Raw genomic sequence first — 9,500 nt, 5'->3', positions numbered from 1 at the left:
GTGTGTGTGTGTGTGTGTGTGTGTGTGTGTGTGTGTGTGCACGTGTGTCGTCACACTTATTAAAGCTCTTTGTGTGATGCAAATATAGTATTCATTCCAAAGTTTTCACTGACAGTTGAAAGTTAGCAACAGTCACAAAAACTATTTTACCCTCGCCCCCATGCATCTTCGATATCATATAAAACATAAGGTGTCGATGCAGATGTGCCAAAACGCAAACTATTTAATCATCACTAAGCGTTGGACCAGTGCCTTCACTGGGGTGCACGTGTGTCGTCACACTTATTAAAGCTCTTTGTGTGATGCAAATATAGTATTCATTCCAAAGTTTTCACTGACAGTTGAAAGTTAGCAACAGTCACAAAAACTATTTTACCCTCGCCCCCATGCATCTTCGATATCATATAAAACATAAGGTGTCGATGCAGATGTGCCAAAACGCAAACTATTTAATCATCACTAAGCGTTGGACCAGTGCCTTCACTGGGGATGTAAGTGACCAAATCCATCTCTTAATAACACCATCGGATGCAACATAAAGTAATGCTACATAAGTACTCATGCTGTTAAAGAAGAGAAATACAGTTTGTTACATTATCTTCCAATATATCGCCTCCAAAACCAACTGCTGGCGCCCCGAAAAAAAAACTGGGGTTTGAAACAAGCCAGCCGGCAGCATTGTTGGTTGACCTATCCTCGCAGTGTCCAGTTTTTCTTGAAAAGTGAGCTTTGAAAATATATATATATTTTTTAAACATGTCCAACATCATCCATGCCTGAAAATCAATCTCTGGTGTGTGTATTTAACTCAACCAATCAGAGGGCGACACTTGGACACTGTTCGGATCATGCAAAAATACTGACTGAGTGGTAAATCTAAAATCTAGTTGTTGGAAAAAAAATGTAAGAAAAGGAAAGAAGCAGTCATTTTAACAGTGGGTGTAAAATCGACGCCAGCAAGTCAATATTGCGAAGGCCCGAAGAACATTACATTTACACAACATACAGAAGGTGAAATCTGATTGGACAAAAGAAGCTGAAATCTGATTGGACAAAAGAATCCGCAACCACTGCAGCCAAACCTGCTATACAATGAAGCTAATGGACTGTTAGAAAGAAATTAATAGAATTCGATCAAATTGTAAATGTAGGTCAATGCTTGTGAAAGTGTTTGAGCCAGCAGAAAAGGCCTTGAAAACCCTTGACGGCATCCCACCTTTCTCGAAGTATAACTTGACACTTTGGTTCAAAGACGGCTGAGCAGCCCAGCATCATGTTGAGGTTGTTTGGGGCAAAATGTCACACAGCAGCGCCTCTGCCATGTTGTGGGATGGCCCTCAGCTCTTCCCATTATTGTTTCAAAGCTGTTTGCAATCATTGAATGGAAAACATCCTCATCACAGCACAGGAGGAACCGGTGTGGCGTGACGGTGAGGTGCTCTGTGTCCTTTTTATTGCTCTGACATGACCTCATACACACCCACGCGCACATACACACATACACGCCACAAAACTCAATAAAAGTGTCTCTTGGCTGTAAGCCGTGCTTTGTCACTTTCAGATGGTTCCATAATTCATGGCCTTGTGACAGCCGTATTGAACTAAGGACAATGATGTCTGCCCGGTAGACTACACACACGAGTACACACACACACACACACACACACACACACACGGATGTTCGTTGTCGGTTTTCAAGAGCTCCAAATACTGAGAAACACAAAAGATACAGACCACTGGCAAGGTTTGGTGTGTGTGTGCGTCTGTGTGTGTGTGTGTGTGTGTGTGTGTGTGTGTGTGAGAGTGAGTGCAAGATACACTTGGCTACTTGATAACGACTTTTTGCCCTTCCTCTTCTCTGTCACTTGCAATCGATTCTGTTTTTGTATCTTTGTCCTGCCCCTTAGCATCGCTAAATACAGTCTCTCTCTCGCTCTCTCTCACACACACACACACACACACACACACACACCAGGAGGGTGTAGCTGTCCGGCAGACATATTTCAGCCAAAATGTTGTCAAGTCTCCTCTCACAAACGCATCCTGCCACCCCCAAAAAAAGAGAGCAAGTCCGTGCTGGATTTGAAGTCATGCGCAACTGTTAGGCATGCCTTAGGGAACAAATCCAGCCAACTGCTTCTCTTTATTAAAGTGATTTTTCACAACAGTGATGCCGCTAACGAGTAGCTGCGGAAGGCAAGCGCGCGCGTGCGCGAGCACACCAGCCGCACTGAAGGTGACATCTAAATTGTGTTTACCAAAAAGGCCCATAACAATGGCCTCGGAACCAACAGCGGGCAAATAAAAAAACATCTTGTCACTTGGCAGTTGTTTATGTGGAGTCAGAATGGACATATCAAAAAGCAAGTAAGCTATTTAGCTTATCAAAAAGCTAGTAAGCTATTTAGCTTACTAGCTTTTTGATTTGAGTTACTATTCATTAGTTCAAATGGTCTTCCTATATACGATATGTACGACCAATTTAACGAAAGATCTCCTCCACCCAGTTAAAAAATGAGCTCGCTATAAATGATCGCAGTTAGCCTCCCGTTGATAGTTTTGGCTAGTTCGCTCGCCTTGGGTCTAAAAAGATTCTTATTGAGAGACTCTGGAAATACTTGATGAGTCATGTTCTGTCTTGATTGTGTTCCAACTCCAGCTGGAGTGAAGGGCGTTTCCCTCCAGCAGGTGCACCTGTGCCTCGTTTCCTCATCAAGCCTCGCCTTGTGTTTAAAGACTCTGACTTTCGCTACGCCTCGTCGGATTATCGACCTTGCTTGCTGTCGTGCTTCAAGTGTGATTTTCTAGACCTCTCGATACCATTCATAGTCGCTCTTGTTTCGTTTATGGATCCTTGATTGTTGAAAGTATTTCTGTTGTTAAAGTTTTGCTTGATGTTTTTGTGTTATTGGACTTTTGGATATTTCGTTTGAGTATTCTCGGTGCGCTTTTGAACCTTGCCTTTTGATTTCATGCATTGTTTTTCGTCGCACTTTGTGACCAGTAATTTCAATTAAAATTTTGTCGGTGCAATTTTCTTCAATAAATGTTTTTGTAATCACGCTTTGTCTGGGCGTGCATTTTTGCCATCCTAAACTTTTTTATTTATTTATTTATTTATTTTTACATCATTGAAAATTATACAACCGGCCATTGTAAGTTACAGTTGCCAATTGAAGAAACTTTCAATAACCGACGTTCCAAAAGGAATGACTGTTTTTGTTGGTACTGTATATTGAAAACTGACTTATTTCGTTGACCTTCCCCTATAATCACATTTGCACAATATAACATCACAGAAAGGTAGACAGTAAACCCATAGTTAAAGCAGATTTGACTGAATGGAAACGAACAAAGTGCAATGATCTTCGATTCATTGTCATGGCAATATACCGTGTATTCACCCATTAAAATGCACATGAAATCTGACTTTTGAAATGTGTTCTCTGCCATGTAACATCTCATTTGCAGCGCATTCCCGTATTCTGTACATTGTGGTGACTGCCTGAATATTTTTTTTCACAGGCATTATCAGCATTAATCCAGCAGCCATGTTGGAAACACTTGAATTGTTCCGCTCATATATGTAATCATTAGTTCAGGTTTAGTCCACAGTGGGGTGTATCCCTTTTTTTTTGCCGTGACAGAATTATTATCGCATGTTAATGAAGTTCACACCGCTGTGGGTTGCGTTGTACCTTATCATGCGTAATCCGTAGATGGTGATAGAGTTATAGTCATCGTCAGTCCGCGACGCGGCAGCTGCGAATAAACATCTTTGCGTGAAGAGGTCAACTACAGCACCTTAATGGGGCGATGATTCATCCGTTGGAGGTTATTACTCACAGGAGCATCTGGCCTTTTTCAAAGATCACAGTTTATTTCAGAAAACCACATCGGGCGCATGAACATATTTCCCATGATTGTTTTCATAACTGCGTAAATGCCAAGGTCAGCCCACGGGCTGTCCCGCAAGGAGTCGTGCAAAGCCCACAAGCTGTTTGGGATGATCGGAAGACGGACAGGGCCGGCTGCAACTTGACATTGTTGTTTGGTTGTATTCGTGGTAATTCTAGCTTTGACTGACTCGGTTTATAAAAGTAACTTTTAATTTCGTCCTGCGTGTGTGGTGTGAGTTGGCCCGTCTCCTTGGCAACAGCCTGACCCGTCTCCGTTACTCGGCAGAATGTCGCGACTGCCAAATGGAGATTCGCCCAACCTTTCGATTGTACCTTTCGTCCCGGTGAGACAAGATGGCTCAACGAGCTCAAGTGTGAAACTCTTTCAGTGAAGTAGTCTCTGAGGCGACGAAACCGAAGTTCACATACCCGTGAAGTCCCGAGAGAACTCGCCTTTCAGCGCTGACAGCTGCCTTCTCCTCCTTGCGGTCCACGTCCAAAGAATATTTGCGAATTCAGCCAAGCGTGAGTCCAACTTGCAATGATTTGAAAATGAGGCGTTAGTCATTTTGCGGGCAGATTCAAGATATTTATTAGTCATACGCATATTTAAAAATACTCGATGCATTAGTAGCGCTGGGCAGGGAAATTCTTACTTTATTCGTATCCCTCCACTTAAAAAAAACAAATTGCGAGCAATGTCCATAGAACAATAAAAAAAAAGACAAAAAAAAAAGTTCAATGGTAATCAGAGTTTAGTTTGTGCTAAACGAAAAAAATATTCATCTACTTTGCAAAGATGCAGCTTGCAAAGGTATTGCGCAGTGTAAACATTCAAATTGTTTCTTGAAGACGAGGCCTTTTGCTGATTAGAGCAGCCGGTCTCTTCTGAAACAATCTTGCATCAATTCATGATCAAGTGAAAAAAAATTCTATCAAGCAACATGCATGAGAAGATGGCGTCCTCCTCAGCATGCTGACAAACGTTTCAGGGTCTGCTGTAATCTCCATTTTTTTCCCCTCTAGCCTTTCCCGCTCCTCGCTCTTATCATTCGTGCATCCGTCTTCCCGCTGTTATCCGGGACAACAGTTACGCCACCCCCCCCCAACCCCGCTAACACTCAAATGACCTTCACCGCAGCGCGAAGCACCAGATGGAAAAAAAAACCCCAGAAAAATAGTAGGGAACGGTGCGAGTCCGGGAATTCTGAAGTGGGTGAACGGGGCGATGGAGGCGGAGAGAGGGCACCTTTAAATGGACTACGGGGGGCGAGGGGGAGATGAATCACAGGGGCCGAAGGGGAAATAGTGAGAGAAAATCTTTCCACAATAAGAAAAACGGGGTCAAAGTAGAAGAGCACGTGTAAGGTGGAAAGAGGTGAATAGAAAAGACACAAAGAGTCTCGACAAGATACCATCAATCATCGCCTTCCCCTTCTGCTCAAGTGAAATTTCAGGATTCTGCTAAGACAAATAATCGAGTGTACCCTGCGGGAATGTCTTCTCGCAAGGCGGGAATGACAGGAGAACGATTAAGTGAGTCCATCTGTGTTTGACCTTCTCTTTAACCTTGTTTAGCCCTCTCCCACTGCACCACGGAGAAGGTGGGGGGAGCACACTCTCGCAGGGCTGCAGGCTTCGCCAATCCGCACTCCCTCTTTTTCACCGCTCTGAGTCATGGCCAAGTCATAAATACTAAAGCGGGTAAAGAGAGATTATTTGAAAAACTATCTCATACGTTCAGTGGGAAAGCGTGACTGTCAGCTCCAGCGGAAAGGAAAAAAAAAAAAACGAGCGAGATACAGAGGAACACTCGCCGACTCTCTCTCTGCTTTTAGCGTCAAGCTCCCTCTTCCTTGCTCGACCTCGCTCTTCACGCTGTATAATCTTCAGTTCATTAGCATTTGAAAAAAAAATAATATCGTTTATGAGTCATGCATCGAGGGGCGCTCTTGTGAGTTGCTTTTGAAAGCAAAGTCGCTGGCGTTTCCCTGCTACAAACTTCCTCTTCGGGGTTGCTGCCAAAACAGACGCAGCGACACGCGAGGGAATGCCAAGATGAAAAGTTAAGGAGAACCTGTCATTATTGACATTGGGGAGCCTTTTCTTATATTTGGCCTCTGTTCTGTAGTGCAAGAAGATTATGAAATAAGATATTGGAACCCCTTCTGGCTACGACGTACTGCACGACATCGTTCCAGACTTCCAAATTTCCAAAACATGCGTGTTTCGGTGCGTTGAATAGTGGATCGTGTCGGTGGGCGCCATTTTGGTGACCCCTGGAGGACAATGTGGTTGATGGCGTTTGAACAGGGTTGTGTAGACCAGTGTTTTTCAACCCTTGTGCCGCGGCACACATGTATGCAGCGAGACATTGTCAGGTGTGCCGCGGGAAAATATCCAATTTGTATGCCTGTGCGGTCTTTCGGCCCAGAAAGTAATCGTAGTACCCTCCCATACCGCTAGGGAGCAGCAACAGCTAGTCAATTGCCTTGTGTTTCGACGAGAGACAAGCGAATTTGTGACGCATGAATGCAGGACGATGGTGAAACAATATGAAAGATGATAAAATACTGTTTTCATTATGTTCATTTGATTCCAATTCAAGCTGTTATAACGTCATTCTTCAATGTTAAAAACGGTTATAGTAACAATATTATACGTTAATTGTTAAAATAAGGGGGGGGGCGGGGGTCACATTTTCAGCTAGTGGTGTGCCGCGAGATTTTTTTCAATGAAAGAAGTGTGCCTTGGCTCAAAAAAGTTTGAAAAACACTGGTGTCGACGTTTTAGGTCTACCATATAAGCAGAGCCTTCACAATTGAGTCAATTCGGAATTCTACCGGCATTCAGGAATCGCACAAAACTTGTCGGCTTGTCACCAACCGCCATCATGCGTGATGTCAGGAAAGACATCATCGGTCAGTCAGTCGGAGAGTCACCAGAACTGCCTACGTACAGCGGACTGGGAATCGGTATCATGTTATCATGCACGTGTCTTTTTCTTACCTGTGCTGTGCATGCAAATGTATGAGTAATTAGAATTCATTCAGCGAATTGCCTCCATATAAGCATGCGGACCTGATGGCATGCTGCTGATAAAAGACTTATTTGTAACCGGCGGCTACGTTACACTGAACACAAGATTGCTCCTCAAGATTTGTTTCAAACATATTTCAAGTGGCTGGGACATCATTCTGAGAGAGGTGCCTTGTTGTCAAACATATCGCTCTTCACTTGAAACATGAACATTTTGATGAGCTCGAATTTCAACATGCTAAGCCAAACATGCTTCGTACAATTGAAATGAATGTAGCGTTCTCAAAGTCAATCCAAAGCGGGAAGGCTGTTGCGCATAAAACAATATCCTGCAGAGGAATGGAAAAAAAAAACAGCATCAACCTCCCCCTCATCTTGCATACACATAATAGTGACATTATATTTGCTCTGTGGGTTCATTAAAAATAATGATATGGGGGTGGAGGGGAAACAAACCAATTTGATGTAAATCATGTATCTTTCATGAGCATCGAGTTCACCAAACATTTTTTTCATCTCTTTTCTTTGCCTTTCATAAAACTGTCACAGTCTTGCTTCGTTTGAAGCCGAAACTTTTTTTAATCTCTTTTCTTTGACTTTCATAAAACTGTCACAGACCTATTTTATTTTGAAGCCGTTTGATTCTATTCTATTTTGAAATGTTTGTGGGTTGTCATGATCACGTTCTGTTAGTGTCCAGCAGGTGGCAGAGGCGTTCCCGGTTTTCCGATCGCGCACCTGTCCGGCATCACAATTATTGGGACTATTTAAGGACGTCATGGAACCATGTCAAGCTGCCAGGTGATTTTGCCTTGCTCAAGTCATTGTTTATATGCGATTCGTCTTGATGCTCTGTTTTTAATTTTCGTTCTGTTTTTGCCCCTTACCTTGATTTATGTTTTCTCCGTTTTTTGGCTCTTGCTTTTCTTATGTTCTTTGTTATTCAAGTCAGTTGTTCTTCGTGTGTTTAAGTGTATCCGCGGTTTGTTCTCAACGCGGTTTGGTTTATTGTTGTTTTCGTTCGTGTTGCCTTGCCTTGTGCTTGTTGCCCAGCGTCGTTATTTGTACTTTGTCTGGCTTGCGCCTGTTTTATTTTTTATTTTTTGTCAAGAGAGATTTTTGTTAGATCGACTTTCTTGAGTCGACGTTTGTAAGGTCCGATTCTGTCCGGAACCTTCTGGATGCCGACAGTGGTCATACTCGCCCCGCCCCCTTCGAGCTTCCATATCAAAATAGGATTTTAGATAAAAATAGTGATTTTGATGTTAAAAAAGGCTTTGAAATCACGGATTTCATTAGTACAAAATGCGTAGACTAAGCATTAGGTGTGCTTGCGCTTTACTTTTTGAGTGGATCTTGATGCCAATATTTTTTAAAAATCAATTTAAAAATAAAACCGGTAAATTGGGAAGAAAACAAACCAATAACCGAAATACATATAACTACATTTCACATACGACCCAGTTGCACCACCATCATTCAACAAGGTCAACAAAACCCAAAAAGGATTTGAACTTTACTGCCATCACTAAGAATTCCCCTCAAATGTGAAGGTGTCCATCACTGTGCTGTCATATGAGGTGGCAGACACACATGAAGCCCCCTCAGCCGAAGAAGCGATGAGACAAAATGACCTTGGAAATAGAATTTAGAGGGCTCATGTCCCCCTGTGCTCCCTTTATGCACTTCAAGTGTGCTTGAGTCTGACAAAATCGCAACAGAAGTAATTTCAGAAAGCAAAAAGTGGAGCTGCTGTTGTTTTTGTCCATCTACATGCACCAAATCACTGCCGCATCAAAGTGATCTTTCGGGGAAACCCATCATGATATCTGTTTACGGCGATTAGCATAATAATGGGCACTCCATTGCACAAAGTGGGAGGCTGGCAGGGTGAGAGATGAGGCAGAATGAATGGCGGGGGCGACGCAATCATGACCAACCAAGTGTTGCGTTCGGACAATGTGTGCATGTTGAGGTGGTCTAATTTATTTCAATAAATCTTCAAATGAGGCATAGCAAAGACAAAGTGACAAAAAAAGAAATGGAACATTTTCTTTCTCTCGGGGCAGAATTTCAGTTTATTGAGAAAAATGTCACGACACGCCACCAAACAAAAATAACACAAAACGTATAGAAAGTGAAATAATAAGGATCTCAGTGAAATCCGGATATTCTGTTATACGAATGACAACAGGTGGATGCGCATTTAAATTATATCTTCTGCCATCTAGTGGAAGACCATGTAATTGTTCTGCCTGTCACTATACGTCGCTGGCAGAGATACATTATTTGTCGTAAATTCTTTTCCGTCCATTGAATTGAAATGGGAGAATTTCCTTTGACGATCCGTCACGCTGAGGCACGGTGGCTGTCAATCGCCGATGTAGCGGTTAGCAGCTAGCTATCACCGCGTCTATCTTTTGCCCTGCGATTGGATGGTGACCAGCCTGAAGCACAAACGTCACTCGGGATATGCTGTAGCTCACCTGATGGACGGGACAATGTGTCGATTTGACCTCTGCGCACGATATTCAAAACTAATCCGACTCTTGAGTGAAAAAA

The sequence above is a fragment of the Hippocampus comes genome, unplaced genomic scaffold, assembly GCF_001891065.2.
Source record: "Hippocampus comes isolate QL1 unplaced genomic scaffold, H_comes_QL1_v1.1 scaffold237, whole genome shotgun sequence".
Taxonomy (NCBI): Eukaryota; Metazoa; Chordata; class Actinopteri; order Syngnathiformes; family Syngnathidae; genus Hippocampus; species Hippocampus comes.
Note: the sequence above shows the minus strand (reverse complement) of the source record.